Source organism: Rhinoderma darwinii, chromosome 3 (genome assembly GCF_050947455.1).
Source record: "Rhinoderma darwinii isolate aRhiDar2 chromosome 3, aRhiDar2.hap1, whole genome shotgun sequence".
NCBI classification, from domain to species: domain Eukaryota; kingdom Metazoa; phylum Chordata; class Amphibia; order Anura; family Rhinodermatidae; genus Rhinoderma; species Rhinoderma darwinii.
This window is the reverse complement of record NC_134689.1, coordinates 284,462,333-284,485,483: the sequence shown is the minus strand read 5'-3', so window position 1 is coordinate 284,485,483 and position 23,151 is coordinate 284,462,333. Positions and strand designations below refer to the sequence as shown.

At 41.4% G+C, this 23,151-nt stretch overlaps 1 long non-coding RNA gene across 3 annotated transcripts in view; it reads left to right on the top strand.

Moving 5' to 3' along the window:
* Window positions 1-11,452, top strand: part of LOC142748093 (uncharacterized) — a 40,874-nt gene extending 29,422 nt beyond the window's left edge. Inside the window, exons 1-3 of one of the 3 annotated variants that reach the window (XR_012882134.1) lie at window positions 5,298-5,509; window positions 6,424-6,771; window positions 11,258-11,452. This is a non-coding gene — a long non-coding RNA (uncharacterized LOC142748093). Of the gene's footprint in view, window positions 1-5,297; window positions 5,510-6,423; window positions 6,772-11,252 lie in introns of those variants that run through there. The other 2 variants (XR_012882133.1, XR_012882135.1) reach the window with 2 other exon arrangements.
* Window positions 11,453-23,151: the final 11,699 nt, after the last annotated feature.

Genomic DNA, 23,151 nt, shown 5'->3' with positions numbered 1-23,151 from the left:
TTTTTATGGTCGTGTGCATGAGGCCCCGTAATGACGGGTGGCTACATGTGTGCACCCGTCATTACGGCAGCGTTGCTAGGCGACGTCAGTAAGGGTATGTGCACACACACTAATTACGTCCGTAATTGACGGACGTATTTCGGCCGCAAGTACCGGACCGAACACACTGCAGGGAGCCGGGCTCCTAGCATCATATTTATGTACGATGCTAGGAGTCCCTGCCTCTCCGTGGAACTACTGTCCCGTACTGAAAACATGATTACAGTACGGGACAGTTGTCCTGCAGAGAGGCAGGGACTCCTAGCATCGTACATAACTATGATGCTGGGAGCCGGGCTCCCTGCACTGTGTTCGGTCCGGTACGTGCGGCCGAAATACGTCCGTCAATTACGGACGTAATTAGTGTGTGTGCACATACCCTAAATAGTCACTGTCCAGGGTGCTGAAAGAGTTAACTGATCGGCAGTAACTGTTTCAGTACCCTGGACAGTGACTACCGATCACAGTACCTGTAAAAAAAAAGACGTTCATACTTACCGGGGAACTCCCTGCTTCCTCCAGTCCGGTCTCCTGGCCGTTGCCTTGGTGACGCGTCCCTCTCGACATCCGGCCCGACATTCCTTGATGACGATGCAGCCCATGTGAGCGCTGCAGCCAATAACAGGCTGCCGCGGCCTCTGCAGCCAATCACAGGCTGCAGAGGCCTCTGCAGCCAATCACAGGCTGCCGCGTCAGAAAAGGTCGGACTGGAGGAAGAAGAGGGACTCGTCCGCAAGACAACGACCGGGTACGTATGAAATGCTTTTTACTTTATTTTTAATCAGCAGCCTCTTTTCTCTATCAGTGATTGATAGAGATAAGTGGCTGCCGATTTGTATAATGTTTTTGACCGGGTTCGGTCAAAACGGGTTCGGCCGAACCCGGTGAAGTTCGGATTCGCTGCGAACCGAACTTTTCCGGAAGTTCGGACCGAAACCGGGTTCGGTTGTCCCGGTTCGCTCATCTCTATTCCTGAGTAATGTTTTCCCTCTCATTGAATGAATGCCACCTCCAGGACTTAAAAATGTAATCCAGGATAACCCCTTCAAATTTATATACAGAAACATCTATGTTTCCTTTATTACATTGTAACATGCAAGCGCGTAGCTATAGAGGGTGCAGAGGCAGCAGTCGCACCTAGGCCCTGGTACCTAATGAGGCCCAAAGGCCCCTCGTCCACATAAGAAGGCACTGATATTATAAATGGCAAATTGGAAGGTCGGAGGCCCTGTTACAGATTTTGCTTTGGAGCACAGGAGCTTCACTTGACTCTGATAATTTGTGCATAGTGATATCATACAACAAAAGCCATTGAAATCCACTGGAAAAAAAGTCAAGTTAAAGTTTCTTGCTACAGTGTATTTACGCGTTAAGGGTCAAGCTAAAGATTGCTACATCTGTAACTCGGTTATGACCCCAGTCATATGGGGCGTCAGTCATTGTGATGTCATGCAGTGTGGTTATAATGGCCTTCTGTACATAGGCAGATGGTGCTTTATATACTGTATGACCACATTGTGACTTTGTGACCTGGTTGAAAATACTGCTCATAACATAAGTAGCAGTCTCTCACAACAATTAATGGATATCTTACTTTGGTGTCCCACATGGTATCGCAGTTCTTCTGACTACCATGTTAAATCATAAGTACAGTAGTCACTAAACCACATACAAGTCAAAAATTGATCTGTGGAACCCACAGAAGCTTAAGAATGGGTGATGGTCATACTAACATAAAGATTCACATATGTAATTCTATAATGTGTTGGTAAAGTTGTTGTAAAGATGCAATTGTTGAATGATGCTGATATTTGACCTATGGTTAAATGATTTTTGGTATCAAGTAAAGTAACAGCGCAAATTGTCAATGGTGGCAACCAGTATTTTATTTATTTATTTCTGTAACTTATATAGTGCCAATGTATTCCGCAGCATGTTTGTGTTTTTGGGGTGTGGGAGGAAACCGGAGTAGCCGGAGGAAACCCACACAAACACAGGGAGGACATACAAACTCCATGCAGATGTTGTCCTTGGTTGGATTTTAACCCAGGACCACAGCGCTGCAAGACAGCAGTGCTAACCACCAAGCCACCGTATGCTAGTGAATCCTGTTTTCACCTTCCTGCAAAATTATATTTAAAGGGGCTTTGCACAGTTAACTATTATGGAATCTGATCAGTAGGGGTCCAACCACTAGGTTCCTCCCCGATCCCAGATTGAAGGGGCTTCAGCTTTGTGTTGAAATTGCAACAATGGCCCATCCATTTGCATATGGTCAAAAGTTCGGCCATTTAAAAAAAAGGTACAGGGGTCACAGTCCATTTGTTCTAGGCAATCAAGCTGGTTTCAGCAGTGAGAACGCACTGATCAGACCTTTTTATTGTAACTAATATGCTGCCATTGTCAAATCTTGGGTCTACTAACTATGGAGGCAACAACAGTTACCTGGAATATCTGGTATTTTCTTTTGCCAGTATTTTTGTGAAGAATACAGCAGGGCTACAATGCAAAATAAGCAACATATTTATTTAGGCTAAGGCAACACAGCTATATCTACAGTGGCCTTCAGTTATACGACTGTAATCCCATACTTGCACCGTGTTATGTATTTACAGAGCTGGCCCAGCTGACAAAATGTTTTATTTTGCAAAAAATAAGTGGTTTTGCTGCAACCATAATGACCCATACTATATATTAAAAAAAAAACATTATTCAAGCCACTCTCTGAACGCCGTAAAAAAAACCTTATAGCCAATGATAATATTGCTGTTTTTGTTTAGCCCCCCTCCCAAAAAAGGAATAAAAAGTAATCAAAACATCTACCCTAAAATGGTGTCAATGAAAACTACAACTCGTCCTGCAAAAAACAAGGCCTCATAAAGCTACGTCAATAAAAATATTGAAATGTTATAGCGACAGAAAAACCAATTATAAAAAAAAAAAAGTGTTTTTATTGTGCAAAAGTAGTAAACCATACACTCCTCAACATTAAATTGCAAGACCAAGAAGGGCAGGCTGTAAAATTATGCAAATCGAGGAAGTAGCAGGTGTCGCTAAGATCTGCCAATGATCAAATTTTCGAGCACCGAGCTCCAATTTGTGGCATGTGGGAGGGACATAAAAGCCAGATCGAACGCTAAGTTTTTAGCCACATGAAACCTCAAAAATCAAGTGGAGAGGTTTGATTGTGTGATGCCTCCTGTTCGTCAATGTGACACTTATTGCCACTTGTCGCAAACAGAGAGGGACAGAATCCTTGAACTGAGAGACCTTGGTTTATCACTCTGGCAGATCGCCACAAACCTAGAACGAGATGTCAGCACTGTTCAACATTGCGTGTCCCAGAGGTTGGGAGAACAACAACGAACAGGAATGACAGGAAGAGGTCCGCAGAGGCGTCAACCAGTGTGAACACAATCCATCAGAAAGCGTTTGCACAACATTGGGCTATGAGTCAGACATCCAGCTACAGGTGTTTCATTGACCACACCCAAACCGCTCTCAAAAGCTATCGGTGCACAGCAGGACAGCAGTGGAGGCAGGAATGGAGGACTATCCTCTTCAGCGATGAGTCCAGCTTTTCTCTCGGATGAAATGAAAGCCGGAGGTTGGTCTGGAAACCATGTGGGCAACGCCATGAAGAGGACTCTACGAGGGAATGTCACACCGATCCTACTCCCGTGATTATGGTGTGGGGTGGCATATTGTATGGTAGCTGGACCCCTCTAGTCTTCATTTCAGGTACACTAATAGCTCAGCAATACATTGTTTGGTTGTGGAACCATTGGTACGGCCATTTCTCCAAAGTGTCTCAGAAGCCGTTTTTCTACAGGAAAACGCCAGGTCGCATGTTGCTTGTACTACTGTGAGCAGCCTGCGTGGCCTAAACATACTAAAATCGCCTGCACCATCTCCGGACTTGTCTGTCATTGAGCACATCTGGGACATCATTGGTCGGCAATTGCAAAGGGAGCTGCCATATCAATAACATGTCTATCAATCCTGTGATTTCCACAATTCCAAAATGTTTCCTTCCAGATGTTGCAATTTCAATGTTGAGGAGTGTAAAAAAAAATATAAATTTGATATCGCTGTAATTGTAACGACCTGCAGATTACCAAGGTATTTATACTGTGCGGTAAACGCTGTAAAAACAAAGCCTAAAAATCAATAGTAAAATTGCTGTTTTTTATCCATTTTAAAAATTCTGTATCAGATATTCAATACATTATATGTACCCCAAAATGGTATTATTAACTGTAACTGTATGTCATGGCTAGGAAGGGGGAGTATGGGGCGGTCTCACAGACTATGCGCGCTCCATACTCAGTGTGTGACGGCTGTATGTTACAGACGACCCTTCACTGTAACTTCCGGGAACGGACTTAAAGGGGTTTTCCGGAACCTGACATGTGATGGTCAATTCCCTACAACTGGCAATACAAGTGACTTTTCAATTTGCTCACGCTTTAGAATCTGCACGGTTTTCCCGATCGCATCGCGGGTCACATGACGCCAACCCCATCTGAAATTCACTCTTCCGGTGAATTCCCGTCCGTTCACTGTCCACACTTCCTTCCGGCCTGCTCGATGTACGGAGCGTCATTACTGACGTCATGTACAAGGGTGGGGGCCGGATAGGTTCAATAATTCACAGAGCATGCGTGGTTCGAACTAACTCTTTCCTCCACTCATGCTCAGTGTAATGTGCGGTCTTTCTGAAAACAGAGGTGGTGTGCTAAGGAGCTGGCTGAAATACCAGCTCTATGCATTGTGGTAAATGTAGTCTAGGCGGGACCGGAAACTAACGTGGACCGGAACTCCTGCATGTAAACAATCGGCAAAATTAGCAAGAAGAGGAATCGTGAGGAAAATATCAGAAACAAGAAGAAGGTATTTGGGGGGGGGGGATATTGGAAGATACTAAGTGCGCCCAGACCTTTTTAAAAATGTTAAATTCGGGTCGGAAAACCCCTTTAACTCCAATCCCAGCCATTTAAACACTTCAAGTCAGGGCTTAATAGGAGATTGGTAAAAGTATCATACACTGTAATACATAAGTAAAAACAAGCCCTTATACAGCTTCATCATCATGAAAAAAACTAAAATAACTGCGTCCTTAAGGCCCAAACTAGTCCAAGTCTTTAAGGCCTAAAAGTGGGCCGCATCTTTAAGGGGAACCTGTCACAATGAAAATGCATTCCAATCTGCGGGCAGCATGTTATAGAGCAGGGAGAGCTGAGAAGATTGATAAACAGTTTTGTAGTAAAAGATTCAGTATAACTTAATTTATTTAAATAAATCTGAATCTTTTGCAACAAAAATATAGATTAATATGCTCTGCTCTCCCTGCTCTACAACATGCATTTTCACGACAGGTTCCCTTTAAGGTGCTAAACAGTGCAGCACAATATGGGCAGAGCGCAAATAAACTACGATACAGCACAACTGCAAAGAAGACAGCAAATAGGTTAGTTTATTTACATCTTTTAGAAAGTTTTTTTTCCCCCAAAAAAAACATATAGAAAGGTATTTATGAAGTATTCTATAGCTCTCTTAGGACTAAACTTATGGCCATAGGCTACATTCTTTACACACACCTTTATGTGAAATATGTAAGGAATACTCTTTTTCAGCATAGGGGATAGTGTAGGCCTTAAAACTATTGTATGCACATATAAAGTTAATAAGGAGATATATGGAAATGAATGACATGGTCTTGTTGACCTTTCTAAGCAGAATATGTATTGCTATATTACATTAGATTTATAGCTTCACAACACCATGCCATTTATAGTACAGCTGTCCCCTTTGGGGCTCATACACACAGACATATTATGGCTCTATACAATTTCTGAGATGTATTAAGTAATACAGCCCTCATATAAGTGTATGGCGCCTTACATATGCCTACATGTGCCTTTGTATATACAGCATGTGTGTATGTATACCTCCCATTTCATATGGAGGCATATGTAGGCTTTTTCTTCTGTGGCAGAAGTGTCTTTTAGATCTTTATATTATATTAGTAAAGCATGTATTTTTTTTTATAGTAAGATAACTCTATCTAGCATTATTATATTATTGAGCACTTATCATGCTATGCCATTATATCTTTGCTGTGCCCATTGACAGTACTGCTGGTGACCCCTACATCTATCACATAGGTCTTCTTAACAATTCAATGTTGAAATGTTCTTACCAATATTGCAATGCACCTGAATGTTTCCATCCTCCTTGTGGCTTATTGCTTTTGTTTCATATTTCTAATTTAGAGCAACAATTTTTTATTTTTTTTTGCATTCCTGTTTATATGTTTTCTGTACTATGGAAGATAAGTTATGTTGACAAGAATTTTCACATGCCAATTAGCTGTGGTTTCAGTTTTTCATATAGGGTGAAGAAAGAAGAGCAATTACAATCACTGGAAAGTGTTACTCATCAGAATATTTTACTGTTGATGTGTAGGAGACTGTAAACAACCTGTCAGCAAACTGATTAAGATCGAGAAATTCTGCACCATCCATTATATGTGTGGAAAATACAGCAACAATGAATGAAGACCTTCCTCTCCCATGAAGTGAATGCTACTTGACAGCAAGAGAATGCTCAATTTTTGCTTTGCTTTATGGACATCAAATACAGTTCAACAGCACCATCTAGTGTAGGATATAATAGTAAAACCATAACAGTACATGGAACAAATACATTTGGAAGATTTGACCTCTGGAGGTAAAATACATAGTATTTTATGTATAGACTATAGTCACTATAGTCACCAAAAGTTGAAGTTGTCTGCACATTTTTGAAATCACTTGGCATCATATAGAATATAATTCAGGCAAAAGTAGTGCAACTTTTCTATTAAGATCTATGTGGAACACAAAAATTTCATCATGAAACATGAGTTGCACAACAATATTGTAAAAATCGTAACAAAATACAAAATGCATAGTCCTTGTCTCATGTTCAGGCTACTCTGATGCTTGACAATATGCAGCATTGTTACGACGTGGTGTAAGCATTCTCACACATTAGCTCGACAGAAAGGATATAATATGAACAAGACCATTGTCGGCCTTAAGTACGTGCGACCAGTGCGGTCGCACAGGGCGCCACCCGCTGCACTGTAATGGGGCGCTGCCGGGTGTGCATGTCCCAAGCCATGCGGGTCAAGCGCCACTCACTGCACTGACCTCAATACTGGCTGCCTTGCACCCAGGCCATTGCTCACCCGCTCACCCTGTCTTGCGTCCTTCCTATGCGTTTCCAGAGCTGGTGGGAAAATCGAGGATATGTTTTCTGCGGCTGGCTCCAGCTCCAGCAGGCAGTGTTTCGCAGAAGCTCAGCAGGTCAGTCACTGACTGTGGGCTTTGTTTGATTGGGGGTACTGATGGGGTCTAAAAGGGCAATAATGGCAAATGGACAGAGGATTCAGTGCCACTTTGGTGCCCATTTACCACTTATTGCCCCTTTAGTGTCCTATTCAGTGGCCCCTTGATGCCCATTTGCCATTTTCTTGCCCCTTTATTGTTCTTCTGTCACAAATGCTGCTAAAGGCTACAGGGGAAGTAAATGGCAAATGGGCATCAAGGGGCCACCAAGCAGAAGGACGCTAATGGGGTAATAAGTGGCAAATGGGCACCATGGTGGTACTGAAAGACACTAAAGTGTTAATATATGTCACAAGGGCACAGAATTCAGTGCCTTCATTGTGCATATTTACCATTTGTTGCCTTTTTAAAACCTGTTCGGATTACGTTAAAAGCTATGTAAACCTTTGAAATCTTTTTTTTTTTTTAAATAAAAATCAGTGTGTTCGGTGCAACTTTGTAGTTACATTTAAAGGGGTTGTACGAGATTTTTTTTTTAAGTACATTTAGAAATACATTACACATATTAAAAATTGCATAATATACTTACCTGTGCAATGTTGCTTCTGTTCTCCGCTCTGGCTGCTTCTTCCTTCTGGTCACTTGAGCTCTGACGTCACCTTTTCAGCCGCCTCCACTGTCGTGTCGTATCCCGATCACATGGTCTCGCACCAGAGAGACCTCGGATGGTATACGACACGTCACTTGTTACGTGGTGTATATCGGCTTCTTCTGCTTCACATGCAGTAACGCGCATGCGCTGTCAATGCTGTTCTCGCGGTCCCTGCTGTTCTCGAGATAACAGCAGGGGCCGCGCATGCGCGTTACAACAGAACAAGCCGATATACACCACCTCACAAGTGACGTGTCGTGTACCCGGCAAGAATTCAAGATCAACACCGCGGCAGAGCCGGAGCAGAGAGAGACGTCAACAATCAAGTTCCCGACGGCAGGATCTGGAAACGTGGCCACTTTGGAAAACTTAAGTATATTACAAATGTATTTATTTTTTTAACTTAAATGATTTAATGGTGTTATTTAAAATATTATGTTATCTCGGACAACCCCTTTAAGGCTTCGTTCACATCTACATCAGGGCTCCGTTCAGGCGATCCATCTGAGCAGATGTAAATGAAGCCTTATTACACAATTTTTTACTTTTTGAGATACAGCTGCTTTGTATTCTGTATACAGAGCAGCCGTATCTAGCGCTGAGACCTGAATACATCAGGTCAGTGGGACTGACGGGTTCAGTGTCAGTGGGTCCTGCGTGTCTCTGACAGTCCATAACTTAGATGTGATGGATAACAGGTGGATCCTGCGTGTCAGAGATACGCAGGACCTGGTGACATTGTACCCATCAGTTCCACTGACCTGACAGATTCAGGTCTCAGGGCTAGATACGGCTGCTCTGTATAAAGAATACAAAGCAACTCTATCTCAAAAAGTAAAAATATTTTTTAATAAGTATTTATTTAGAAAGTTGCACAAAACACACTGACTGATTATTTAAAAATAAATAAATAAATTCAAATGTGTGCATAGCCTTTAAAGCAGTTATCTAGAATAAAAAAAAAAAAAAACATTTTGTTGAAGCAGCAGGAGGAGTTAAAATTAAAAAAAAAGAACTTATACTTACCTCTCTCCTCCCAGACATTCCTGCACTGGGGGCTCCTGTCAGATTTGTTCTCTGTTTGTATATAGCGGTGACATCATGTTGAGCATACACCACTGCTGCAGCCTATTAATAGCCTCAGCGGTGTTCAGCTGAGACCAGTAATAGGCTGTGGTATTGTACTGTTGATGTGATGTCACCGTTGCAGCCGCTCTCTGTACACACAGAACAGAGATGACAGAAGCCCCCAGCGCTGGAACGTATGGGGGGAGAGAGGTAAGTATGGGCTGTTTTTTATTTGAAGCCCTCCCCTCCTGCTGCCACATAAAAAGTTTAAACCCGGACAACACCTTTACACTATATGTGTATGAAAGATAGAAAGTATCGAGGCACTCACCGACTTTGCAACAGATTATTGTTTATTCAGGATCTTGGTCTGTTATGTGGAATAAGCCTATGGCCGTTTGGCGTGCGTACATGCTTTTTCAAGGCCCTTCAGGGACATCACAGACCAAGATCCTGAATAAACAATAATCTGTTGCAAAGTCGGTGAGTGCCTCGATACTTTCTATCTTTGATATCAAGTTTGTTGTGCTGTGCTGGTGGAAGAGCACCTCAGGGGCAATTTGACTGCCGTGATCCATTTGTACGAGCCATTGAAAAACTCCACCCAAATAATTTCTGGGTCAACAGTGCCAGCCTTTTCCTACTTCCCTCTAACTATATGTGTATGTATGGCGGATATGCATTCCAACAATATGGCACGTGCCACTGTATGTTATCTGTGGTGTTAAGTAGGACTTTAGGTAACACTAATACATTATCTGTAATCAGAGAGTTATCACTATGTGTGTTATCTGCGGTGTTACGTAGGACTGCAGGTAACACTAAGGCCTCATTCAGACGAGCGTGAATCATGTCCGTGTGCTGTGCGTTGAAACACAGCACACGGACCCATTGATTTCAATGGGGCCGTTCACACATGCGTGAGTTTTCATGCAGCAAGAGTCCGTTGCATGAAACTCACTGCATGTCCTATATTGGTGTGTTTTCACATCCATTGCATTAAAAAAATAAAATAAAAGTGCTCGCAAAGCACACTGATGCATAACACAGCACATACGGACCAGAATTACGTGTGTTTTTCACGCGCATGAATATGTCACGCTTGTGTGAATGTAGCCTAATACATTATCTGTGATCAGAGAGTTATCACTGTGTGAAATCCATGGTGTTACATAGGACTGCAGGTAACACTACTACATTATCTGTACTCAGAGAGCTATCACTGTGTTATCTGTGGTGTTACATGGGACTGCAGCTAACATATGCTGCACTATCTGTACTGTGTATATATGTGCCTGTGTGGGTATATTTGGGTCTCTATGTCTATTTATATAGGGGTGTATGTGCAGCGTAGGTTCCCACCTTACAGAGGTCGCCTTGTCGTGGCAGGTGGGCTAACACTTTTTGATCAAAATGTGCACTAAGAACCTCCCTATTTGTAAGTAGATTTAGCTTTATTGCATATTTATTTATATTTAGTGGTTTAGGTGGCATTAGTGTTGCAGGGTGCTGTCGCCATTTTTTGTCTGCTGTATTTCTGCAGTCATAGGTGTTCTTGCCCCTGCATACATTTTGTATCATTTAGTTGGAATGTGCTGTTCAACTTTTTGTTGTGTTTATGTGATCCATATATATGGGGTTAGTGACTGCCTCCACTTGTTGTTCTTGCACTCCTCCCATTCTGCCCTGTGTGATTTTAATCAGTTCAATGCTGGATCCTACCATCCCCAGGTATATATGTAGGCTTAGTCCCAGTTCTGGGTGTATGTGCAGCGTAGGTTCCCACCTTACAGAGGTCGCCTTGTCGTGGCAGGTGGGCTAACACTTTTTGATCAAAATGTGCACTAAGAACCTCCCTATTTGTAAGTAGATTTAGCTTTAGTGCATATTTATTTATATTTAGTGGTTTAGGTGGCATTAGTGTTGCAGGGTGCTGTCGCCATTTTTTGTCTGCTATATATATATATACCTATATGTATTTGTATATGACCCAGTGTGTGTGTGTGTGTGTGTGTGTGTGTGTGTGTGTTTGTGTTTCAGTATATATATGTATGTATATTTGCCTGTATGTATAAATATGTGGCTCTATGTATGTACAGTATTTATGTTCCAGTATGTGCGTGTCTATTAATGTTGTTAATATTTTTTTGTTTGTGGAGGGCAGCAATAGAAAATCTACAGGGCACCATCCAACCTAAGGCCAGCCCTGAACAAGACTAGACATCCACATGGCAACTCCACAACATCAAGGAATCGACATCACAAAGCAATGGAAAGATGCTGTCAAAAGCAATTGGCACTGTACATACCACTTGGTTGTCAGGGACTGGATGCTGGATGCTTTACATTCATATTAATAAATGGTCAATATACATAACATTGGGCTTCAGATAATATACAGTGTGTGTGTATATATATATATATATAGTGCTCAAAGTCCCTGAAGTTCAGCATGATATCTGTGAGAAGCATATTCATTCATTTAATTGCCCCTGTTCTCTGCCCCTTCCTAACCAATCCCTAGTAGTTTTATTTATTATACATATGTAATGACAGGGATAGGGAAACAAACAAGTGAGCCCTGATCTACCCGCCACCCAGTCCCTGCCTACTTGCAACGACCCGCCCTAGGCGACGGGGTACAACTGGGCGACGGTCCCTACACTCAGTAAGTGCACGACAGACAACAGACAAGGAGACACAGAACAAAAGGAAACGGGGCAGTTGCCCACGGCAACACCGTGAGCAACAAGAGTAGTAAACGAGCTGAGTCAAACCAGGAGAGTACGAGGTGCCAAACGCAGAGCAGGAGAGTAGTGAACAAGTCCAGTCAAACCAGGAGTGTACGAGGTACCAAACGCAGAGCAGAAGAGTAGTCAGTAAGCCAGGGTCAATATGAAGCAGGGACAAGTAGTTCAAGAAGCTGCAGCAGGGCCAGGAAACCAACAGAGAAGAATCACAAGCAAGGAGGAACAGGAAAGGCAGGTATAAATAGACAGAGGGCGGGAGCTAGCTCCGTCTGGCCAGGCTGTGATAGGCTCTCCCACTCCTAAGCCTGCCATCCTGAGTGGTGGAAGATGGAGTCAGTCTCACAGACGTAGAAGCAGGTGCAGACTGATTACCTATGGGCGTGGATACAGAAGCTGTGCCTGGCAGATCCTTAACAACATATTTCTAATTCCTACTGAGTGTCTGTAGTAAGGTCTGTTGGGTTCTGTAGCTTGCCTCCCAGCTAAATCCTTCAACTCTCTTATATATTATATGTATGTATATAATTATACACTGCAGCTTTATGCTCGCTTTTTTGAATTTGCTATGTCCCTCTACAGGAAAAAACTATTCCTATGTGATAGTTGTGTTCCCTCACCATGGCACTAAAGGACAGTGTACATCGGACCCTGGCACCTAAAGCATTATTAGGTCGCCTATCCTTTGCCTTTAATGTTAGTATAAACCCTTATATCATTGGTGAGAGTGCTGCACCATTTACAGTAGTGCAGAAAGATGGAAAAAGAGGTACAGGTTAGAAACAAAATTCCAGGCTGCAATACATCTATTTAACATGTGAAGCTGCCTAAGGAGTAATTGTGATTTCAATGGGGCCGTTCACACATGCGTGAGTTTTCACGCAGCGAGAGTCGCTGCATGTCCTATATTGGTTTGTTTTCACGCACCTACGCGCCCATTGAAGTCAATGGGTGCGTGAAAACCATGCACTGCACACGGATGCACATCCATGTGCGGTGCGTGATTTGCGCATCAATTGGATTGAAAAAAAAATCATGTGCTTTGCGAGTGCGTGAATAACGCATGCCACTCGCAAAGCACACTGATGCATAACGCAACACACGGACCAGATTCACTCGCGTTTTTCATGAGCGTGGATCTGATACACTCGTGTGAATGTAGCCTTAGTGCTCGATATCCCTGCAGTGCCACCAGAGGGGAAACTAAACATTACACATTATCCATTCACATCAATGTGTTATCTGTGTCTTGCAGGACAGAATATTTTCTTCAGAGTCAAAAATTTTCTTTGTGACCACTCCCCACTCTGATCAAAAGATGTGGATCCTGAACAGATGATGCCCTCGATTAACTCAAAATTCCCTAATAGGCTATGTAAAAAAAAAAAAAAAAAAAAAAAAAGGGCTTCTAGCACCCCTTTAAGTCTAAATTTTGCCTAAGATATCAAAGTTCAATGACATGATGTCCTCAGGAGCATTACTATAATGCAATGTCTGCTACACTGCTAAAGTGTAATAGGGCTGAGCTGCAAAACTTGTCACAAACCTTGGACACCAGTAGACCCTATTTTCTACCCAAGAGCGTTTGATAATAAGATACAAAGTCTGGGGGAATTTAAAAATTTTCTCGAAAATCCATCCAAAGAGTCTGTTAACACATCCAGTAGACATTCTTCAAAGTAGTATAAAGGGGAACTTTAAACCTTTAAGGCTATGTTCACACGGAGTATTTTGGGGAGGAATATCTGCCTCAAAATTCTGTTTGGAACTTTGAGGCAGATATTCCTCTCCCTGCACGCCGATTTTCGCGGCAATTATCGCGCCGTTTTTCGCCCGCGGCCATTGAGCGCCGCGGGCATAAAACAGCGAGAAATACGCTTTCTCCTGCCTCCCATTGAAGTCAATGGGAGGTCGGAGGCGGAAGCGCCCGAAGATAGGGCATGTCGCTTCTTTTTCCCGCGAGGCAGTTTTACTGCTCGCGGGAAAAAGACGCCGACGCCTCCCATTAAAATCAATGGGAGGCGTTCTCGGGCCGTTTCTGCCGAGTTTTGCGACGCGGTTTCCGCGTCAAAAAACTTGGCAAAATACCCCGTGTGAACATAGCCTAAGTGTAAATTCACTATGGTTAAACAGTCTCTTAGCAACCAAAAAATGAATAGGGAGAATTAAGCGAGTAGGCATTATATATAGGACCAACAGATTTAAGCGGGTCTGCCACCATACTATGCTTTACTATTTAAGGGCAGCATATGATACTGACATGTCCGTTGTCACTCTTCTACTGATTTATCATGCTGGTGTCTTATTATGTGGCAGCAGAGCCTTCAGGCCCCCTGAGGCACAGTGCCTGGGTGCGGCTGTTACCTCTTCACCCCTTATAGCCCCTGTGAAAATGTTTCAATACCTATTGTACAACAAATAAATTTACAGATAATCTTAGAATCTTCTAAAAGAATATTGTGTCAAATACATGCACATGTACAGGAAAGCAAATAAATGTTAAATCTTTGAATAATGTTATGAGCTTGCAGTAAAAAAAATTGATTTGATTTTGTTTTGATGACAATGGGTTGAAATGTTCAAACAAAAAAGTGTATTATTTATTCATCCATAAAGTAATGCTCCCAGCAAAATATTGATTTTGTTCATTTTTCCCCAGAATAGAGTGTTTTATATCACAATGTTTGTCGTTTCCCAGGAGAATCTTTGGCTGTCCTTATAAACCGTAAATTAGCTTGCTTTACTAAAATAAAATATCCTAGATAATTAATTCCCTTTCTGGTCAGTAGTAAAAATTTATAGAAATATTCTGCAATAATTTTTAAAGTGTACCTTTAATTACAAAAAAATAGATATATATTAGGCCCCTTCACATTACATATATTACACTACATTTGACGCATACGCCAGGAAAATCTGACAATATATACATTAAACGTAGGCCGCGACGGATGCCCTAACATTGACATCCATCACCTTATACTTTAATGGTATACACTTCACAGATACATCATGAATTGAGGACATGGCAGTGCATGACGTATCCGTTAAATGGATACAATTATAGTCCACAGGTAACGGATGCCCCTATAAGGCATCTGTCACAGGCATCCATCACCCATAGACTAATATGGTATCAGTTTAACATATACATCATGAAAAGCTATTAAAAACCCCATGACGTATAGTTTAAGCACATGCCTGTGATATATGCCATGCAGTGGAGGCTTCCATGTTAAAAAAAAAACTTATACGAGACGTCTACTATGCTATTCCATACCAAAAAAAAAAGTATACTGACATATACCAGCCTGGATGGAGCCCAACCAGCCAGAGCCCTATTCACATATTTAGCGTGTACGTTTGGGGCTGCCCAATGTACATTCCAAATATAGGGAGTAAACATTATGTGAACTGCCATAAATGTTGTGTCTCAGCAATATATTTGGGTTTTCCCTTTCCATCTACAGTTTCTGTAAAACCTGTAGGCAGGAAAAGGCGTACTCCAGGATGCTGAATATTAAAGTTGCCACTACCCCTTTTAAGGCTTTGTTCACATCTGCGTTGGAAGCTCCGTTAGGTGCCTCAATCGCATATGTGGCAGAGATTACCAGCATGATGCGCTATTGCTTTCTATAAGACCCGGGACACTCTGACAGGAAGCCGACGGAATCCATTAAAGTTCCGCCAGCGGCCGGTGGTGTCCGTGGTGCAATGGAACCGCCGCTTCCGGTTTTCCCTTTTTCTGCTGCTCTTATGGAGCAGAACAACGGAAAGTAGCGATGCAAGTGTGAACCCAGACTTAGATGTATAAGATATATTCACATGTTACTATCAATTCATGCAAAGAAGAAGAATAAAACATTAGATACACTTTAATGTGTGTTATTCATTTAATGATAGTATTTTAGCCTTTCATTAAACAAAAGATAGTTATACTGGGGCTTAGGCCTCATGCACACGACAGTATTTTTTTCCACCCGTAAATACTGGCGTAAATACGGGTCCGGTGTCACACGTATTCCACCCGTTTTGCACCAGTATTTACGAACCCGTGCCCGTAAATATGGGTCCGGTGTCACCCGTATTCCACCCGTATTTACGGGCACGTTTTGGGCGGCAAAATAGCACTGCACTAATCGGCAGCCCCTTCTCTCTATCAGTGCAGGATAGAGAGAAGGGACAGCCTTTTCTGTAATAAAAGTTAAAGAAATTCATACTTACCCGGCCGTTGTCTTGGTGACGCGTCCCTCTCTTCACATCCAGCACGACATCCCTGGATGACGCGGCAGTCCATGTGACCGCTGCAGCCTGTGATTGACCTGTGATTGGCTGCAGCGGTCACATGGCCTGAAACGTCATCCAGGACGTCGGGCCGGATGTCGAGAGGGACGCGTCACCAAGGCAACGGGCGGGAGACCGGACTGGAGGAAGCAGGAAGTTGTCGGTAAGTATGAAAGTCTTTTATTTTTATTTTTTACAGGTTTATACTGATCGGTAGTCACTGTCCAGGGTGCTGAAAGAGTTACTGCCGATCAGTTAACTCTTTCAGCTCCCTGGACAGTGACTATTTACTGACGTCGCTTAGCAACGCTGCCGTAATGACGGGTGCACACATGTAGCCACCCGTCATTACGAGAGCTCCATAGACTTCTATGGACTGTCCGTGCCGTTATTACGGCCTGAAATAGGACATGTTCTATCTTTTTCAACGGCACGGGCACCTTCCCGTGTGAAAACGGGAAGGCACCCGTCGCCAATAGAAGTCTATGAGCCCGTTATTATGGGTCGTAATTACGACCCGTAATAACGGGAGTTTTTACGGTCGTGTGCATGAGGCCTTATACATATATAATTGATTTGATTTAGATTTCTGTTCTGTTCATTCACTTTGTATTTTGGTAATTGATAAAAAAGAAAAAACTATGAACACTCCTATTTTTCAAGGCATTCTTACTTTTCAGCATTTTTCCACGACTGCCTAAAACTTTTGCACAGTACTGTATATGTGGGTGTGTGCGTGCGTGTGTGTGTGTGTGTGTGTGTGTGTGTGTGTGTGTCTGTCTGTGTGTGTGTGTCTGTCTGTCTGTGTGTGTGTGTGTGTGTGTGTGTGTGTGTGTGTGTGTGTGTGTGTGTGTGTGTGTACACACATATATATATATATATATATATATATATGTGTGTGTGTACACACACATATATATATATATATATATATATATACCGCGTTCCAAATTATTATGCAAATGTTATTTTTCGCTGATTTTCCTAAATAGTCGATGTATAAGCCTCAAGCCATCGACCGTTGGAGTATAATGCAAATTTTATTGAACAAATCTCCTAATGATAACAGATTTTTTTTTAGAAGTAAAAAACTCAAAATGCACTGTTTAAAATTATTATGCACAACAGAGATCAAAACATTTTAAAGTTTGTAAAGAAAACTAAAATGGTAATTTGCTGAATTTGCAGCATCAGGAGGACATATTTACAGAAATCAAAAGCTCTTTCAATCAAAAAAAACTTAGCAGGCCAAGTTACATGTTAACTTAGGACCCCTTCTTTGATATCACCTTCACAATTCTTGCATCCATTGAATTTGTGAGTATTTGGACAGTTTCTGCTTGAATATCTTTGCAGGATGTCAGAATAGCCTCCCAAAGCTTCTGTTTTGATGTGAACTGCCTCCCACCCTCATAGATGTTTTGCTTGAGGATGCTCCAAACGATCTCAATAGGGTTGAGGTCAGGGGAACATGGGGACCACACCATGAGTTTCTCTCCTTTTATGCCCATAGCAGCCAATGACACAGAGGTATTCTTTACAGCATAAGATCGTGCATTGTCATGCATGAAGATAATTTTGCTACGGAAGGCACGGTTCTTCTTTTTGTACCACGGAAGAAAGTGGTCAGTCATAAGCTCTACGTACTTTGCAGAGGTCATTTTCACACCGTCAGGGACCCTAAAGGGGCCTACCAGCTCTCTCCTTATGATTCCAGCCCAAAACATGACTCCGCCACCTCCTTGCTGACGTCGCAGCCTTGTTGGGACATGGTGGCCATTCACCAACCATCCACTACTCCATCCATCTGGACCATCCAGGGTTGCACGGCACTCATCAGTAAACAACACGGTTTGAAAATTAGTCTTCATGTATTTCTGATCCCACTGCAACCGTTTCTGCTTGTGAGCATTGTTTAGGGGTGGCCGAATAATAGCTTTATGCACACTTGCAAACCTCTGGAGGATCCTACACGGGACTCCAGAGGCACCAGCGGCTTCAAATACCTGTTTGCTGCTTTGCAATGGCATTTTAGCAGCTGCTCTCCTAATCCTATTAATTTGTCTGGCAGAAACCTTCCTCATTATGCCTTTATCTGAACGAACCGGTCTGTGCTCTGAATCAGCCACAAAGCTTTTCACAGTACGATGATCACGCCTACGTTTTCTTGAAATATCCAATGTTTTCATACCTTGTCCAAGGTATTGCACTATTTCACGCTTTTCGGCAGCAGAGAGATCCTTTTTCTTTCCCATATTGCTTGAAACCTGTGGCCTGCTTAATAATGTGGAACGTCCTTCTTAAGTAGTTTTCCTGTGATTGGGCACACCTGGCAAACTAATTATCACAGGTGTCTGAGATTGATTACAATGATCCAAAGAGCCCTAAGACACAATACCATCCATGAGTTTAATTGAAAAACTAATAATTAAATGTTTATGACACTTAAATCCAATGTGCATAATAATTTGGAACACGGTGTGTATATATATATACACTACCGTTCAAAAGTTTGGGGTCACCCAGACAATTTAGTGTTTTCCATGAAAACTCACACTTGTAGTTATCAAATGAGTTGCTTTCGTCAAAGAATGCTCCAATTGCAGCAATTACAGCATTGCAGACCTTTTGCATTCTAGCTGTTGATTTGATGAGGTAATTGGGAGAAATTTCACCCCATGCTTCCAGAAGTCCCCCCCCCCCCCCCACAAGTTGGATTGGCTTGATGGGCACTTCTTGCGTACCATACGATCAAGCTGCTCCCACCACAGCTCTATGGGGTTGAGATCTGGTGACTGCGCTGGCCACTCCATTACAGATAGAATACCAGCTGCCTGCTTCTTCCCTAAATAGTTCTTGCATAATTTGGAGGTGTGCTTTGGGTCATTGTCCTGTTGTAGGATGAAATTGACTCCAATCAAGCGCTGTCCACAGGGTATGGCATGGCGTTGCAAAATGGAGTGATAGCCTTCCTTATTCAAAATCCCTTTTACCTTGTACAAATCTCCCACTTTACCAGCACCAAAGCAACCCCAGACCATCACATTACCTCCACCATGCTTGACAGATGGCGTCAGGCACTCTTCCAGCATCTTTTCAGTTGTTCTGCGTCTCACAAATGTTCTTCTGTGTGATCCAAACACCTCAAACTTCGATTCGTCTGTCCATAGCACTTTTTTCCAATCTTCCTCTGTCCAATGTCTGTGTGCTTTTGCCCATATTAATCTTTTCCTTTTATTAGCCAGTCTCAGATATGGCTTTTTCTTTGCCACTCTGCCCTGAAGGCCAGCATCCCGGAGTCGCCTCTTCACTGTAGACGTTGACACTGGCGTTTTGCGGGTACTATTTAATGAAGCTGCCAGTTGAGGACCTGTGAGGCATCTTTTTCTCAAACTAGAGACTCTAATGTACTTGTCTTGTTGCTCAGTTGTGCAGCGGGGCCTCCCACTTCTCTTTCTACTCTGGTTAGAGCCTGTGTGTGCTGTCCTCTGAAGGGAGTAGTACACAACGTTGTAGGAAATCTTCAGTTTCTTGGCAATTTCTCACATGGAATAGCCTTCATTTCTAAGAACAAGAATAGACTGTCGAGTTTCACATGAAAGCTCTCTTTTTCTAGCCATTTTGAGAGTTTAATCGAACCCACAAATGTAATGCTCCAGATTCTCAACTAGCTCAAAGGAAGGTCAGTTTTATAGCTCCTCTAAACAGCAAAACTGTTTACAGCGGTGCTAACATAATTGCACAAGGGTTTTCAAGTGTTTTCTAATCATCCATTAGCCTTCTAATACAGTTAGCAAACACAATGTACCATTAGAACACTGGAGTGATGGTTGCTGGAAATGGGCCTCTATACACCTATGTAGATATTGCATTAAAAAGCAGACGTTTGCAGCTAGAATAGTCATTTAGCACATTAACAATGTATAGAGTGTATTTCTGATTAATTTAATGTGCTTCTCTTGCAAAAATAAGGAAATTTCTGAGTGACCCTACACTTTTGAACGGTAGTGTATATATATATATATATATATATATATATATATATATATTTATTTTAAATAATATTTTATTACATGCAGCAGCCCCTCTAACAATCATCAGAGTATTAGGTACAGCTGTGAGAATAAATCACTGCCATGTAGCACGTAAAGTAATATACTAGTAGTGCCTGTAATCATCACAAAATACACTTTTCACTGTCAAATATGTCTGGGAACAAAATAGCGTAACGGGTATTGATGCTGGACAAGCATTTTTTTTCAAGTACAATAAAACACACATTGAGAGTGATATATAAAAAAAAAAAAAAGTGGCAGGGAGCTGATAAGGAACACTCACACCCAAAATTAAGTAATTAAAAATGGATAAGACACGTCATATGAATAATAATAATAATAATAATAATAATACAGTTATATGTATGTGAATATTTACTAAACTTAATAATTAATGTGGACTGCTTCCCAGGAAACTGTAGTGTTCTGGAGAGCGGTTACTTAGTGACTAAACTAAAAAATTGGCTATGGTGGCCCTTTATAGAAAATCACAGAGACAATTGTGGATCACTGGCCTATCAACAAGCACGTGGGGGCAGCGAGATTATATGGAACATATATAAAGATTGAGCGGATTGGTGACCTATCAACCAAGTCGTCATAGATTGAAAGAAACTAGGTGGCCTAGTAACTGGGGCATCATAGATAAAAAAAAAAAAATCAAGGTAGCCTAGAGGCTGGTGTGCCAGACATAATTTGGCTAAGATAAAACAAATGGGCTAGTTGCTTTGTTGATTTATGTGGCTGGCTATTCTAGTCAAAGTTTTTGGCGGGAGGAAAATTGAAAATGGAGAGTTATGGCTACTGATTATTTATCATGTTATCAGAGGTACAAAGAAACCCCGCTACAAACTGTCAGAATAAACTGGTCAGTTTCATAAATGATGTCTGAGAAAAGAAAAAAGTACACAGCGCCATATGGTGCAAGATAAACCTTGATAGGTAGTGTAATGGATAGCAAGGGTAAGTTGTTGCACTCACCATAAGAGCTTGTACTGGCAGGTACAGCTTAGGGATGTAAGCAGTGTTGTAACAAGGTTGCAGCTTTCAGTATCCAGGTACTGGCAACAATGGTATTGTGCCGCGAGTGAATAGTAATAAAAAAGAATATATATGTTTTCAAAAAAACACACGGGCACAGAAGATGAGCGATCACTGCGGTAGTCCAGTTGTGACTGACAGCCGGGCTCCCGCTGCAATGACAGGGATTGGAGGAACCTTCAATCCCGGCCGTGTAACCCATTAAATGCCGTGGTCAATGGCGACCACAGTATTTAAGTAGTTTGACAGATGGAGATAACAATTAAAAACAACATTGTTACAAAAATGGTAACCATGAAAGCTACGCCTCGTCCTACAAAAACAAGCCTAGATATAGCTACATCAACAGAAAAATATAAAAAAAATTGCTCTTGGAATTCAGCAATGCAAAAACAAATAATTTTTATCTCATAGTGTTTTTATTGTGCAAAAGTAGTAAAACATAAAAAACCTATACATTTTTGGCATCTCCCTAATCATGCCAACCCATAGAATAAGGGTAGCATTTTATTTACGCTATAGTAAACAGTGTAAGTTTAAAACGTAAAAAAAGGCCTTGGAAGCTGTTTTTTTTTAACTCCCTCCCAAAAAAGTTAATAAAAGTAATTCAATATATTATATGTACCCCAAAATGATATTGTAAAATTTAACTCATTCCGCAAAAAACAAGTTCTTATACAGCTATGTCGACAAAAAAATTAAAAAGTTATGACTCTTGGAATGGAATGAGACGATGAAAAAACTAAAAAGAATGCTTGGTCATTAAGGCCAAAATAGGTTTGGTAATTAAGGGGTTAAACAGCAAGTAAATCTACTGAATAAATCGATAATATTGTTACCGGAATGTATTACATTCATCCTGACCCACAAAACCTTTACATTGGAAGGTGAACTTTATCAAAAGATAAGAGGTACAACAATGGGTCCTTATTTCGCCCCAACCTATGACAATCCTTTCATGGGGGGGTTTAGAGTCCCTAAACATCCAGACAGATGACCCTTACTCCATAAATTTATATATTATAAATTATATATTAAAAATCTTTTTTTCCTTTGGCAAGGAGAAGTTAGTAAACTCTTGAGAGACCCTCAATGGTAACGACCAGGGTCTAGAACTCATTTTAAATTATTTGCATTCCTCTTATGTATTTTTGGATCTTCAACTCTCCCATAATAGCAAACAAAAGTTCATTACAAAGGCACACATCAAACTGGTTGACACAAATAGCTGCCTGGATTTCCACAGTGCACAAATTAACAAATGGATCACTTACAACCCATTTATCCTGTACCGAGGAGTCAGAGAAAACTGTGCTGAACTGAATACATTTCGTGAACAAGTGAAAGTCTTAGATCACCGCTTTATAGAAAAAGGCTATCCCAGAAAACTATTATAAGCTGTCTTCCAGGAGAATTTAAAAAACACTCAGTCCACATGTTATATGGAGAAAAAAAAAAGGCTCAGATAAATTTAAATATAACTTTTTTACTACATATAACTCTGGGAATAAGTTCATTTGGGACGTTCTCCAAAAATACTGGTGCATTTTTCTTAAAAAAAAAAAACACCTTTGAAGAAGATCCTCCCGAACCAACCACAATTTACCTTTTGCCAATCCAAAATACAAATAAATATTCTTGCCCCCAACAGATTATTTCAAAAGAAGAAAGACAAAGATAACTTCATAAATGAAAAATTACAAAAGGCAGTACAAAATGTGAAAAATCAACATCTACTTTGCAAAATAATAGAGCCTGTTAACTCTTAAGTAGAGGTAACAGGATCAAATCAAACGTGACATGTTAATATTTTGTTATCAAAGAATCATTAGACTGTGGGTCGGACTACGTAATTTACTTAATGGAATGTACCTGTAGACTACAATACATCGACAGAACAATCCAAACTTTCAGAATGCGTTTAAAACTCT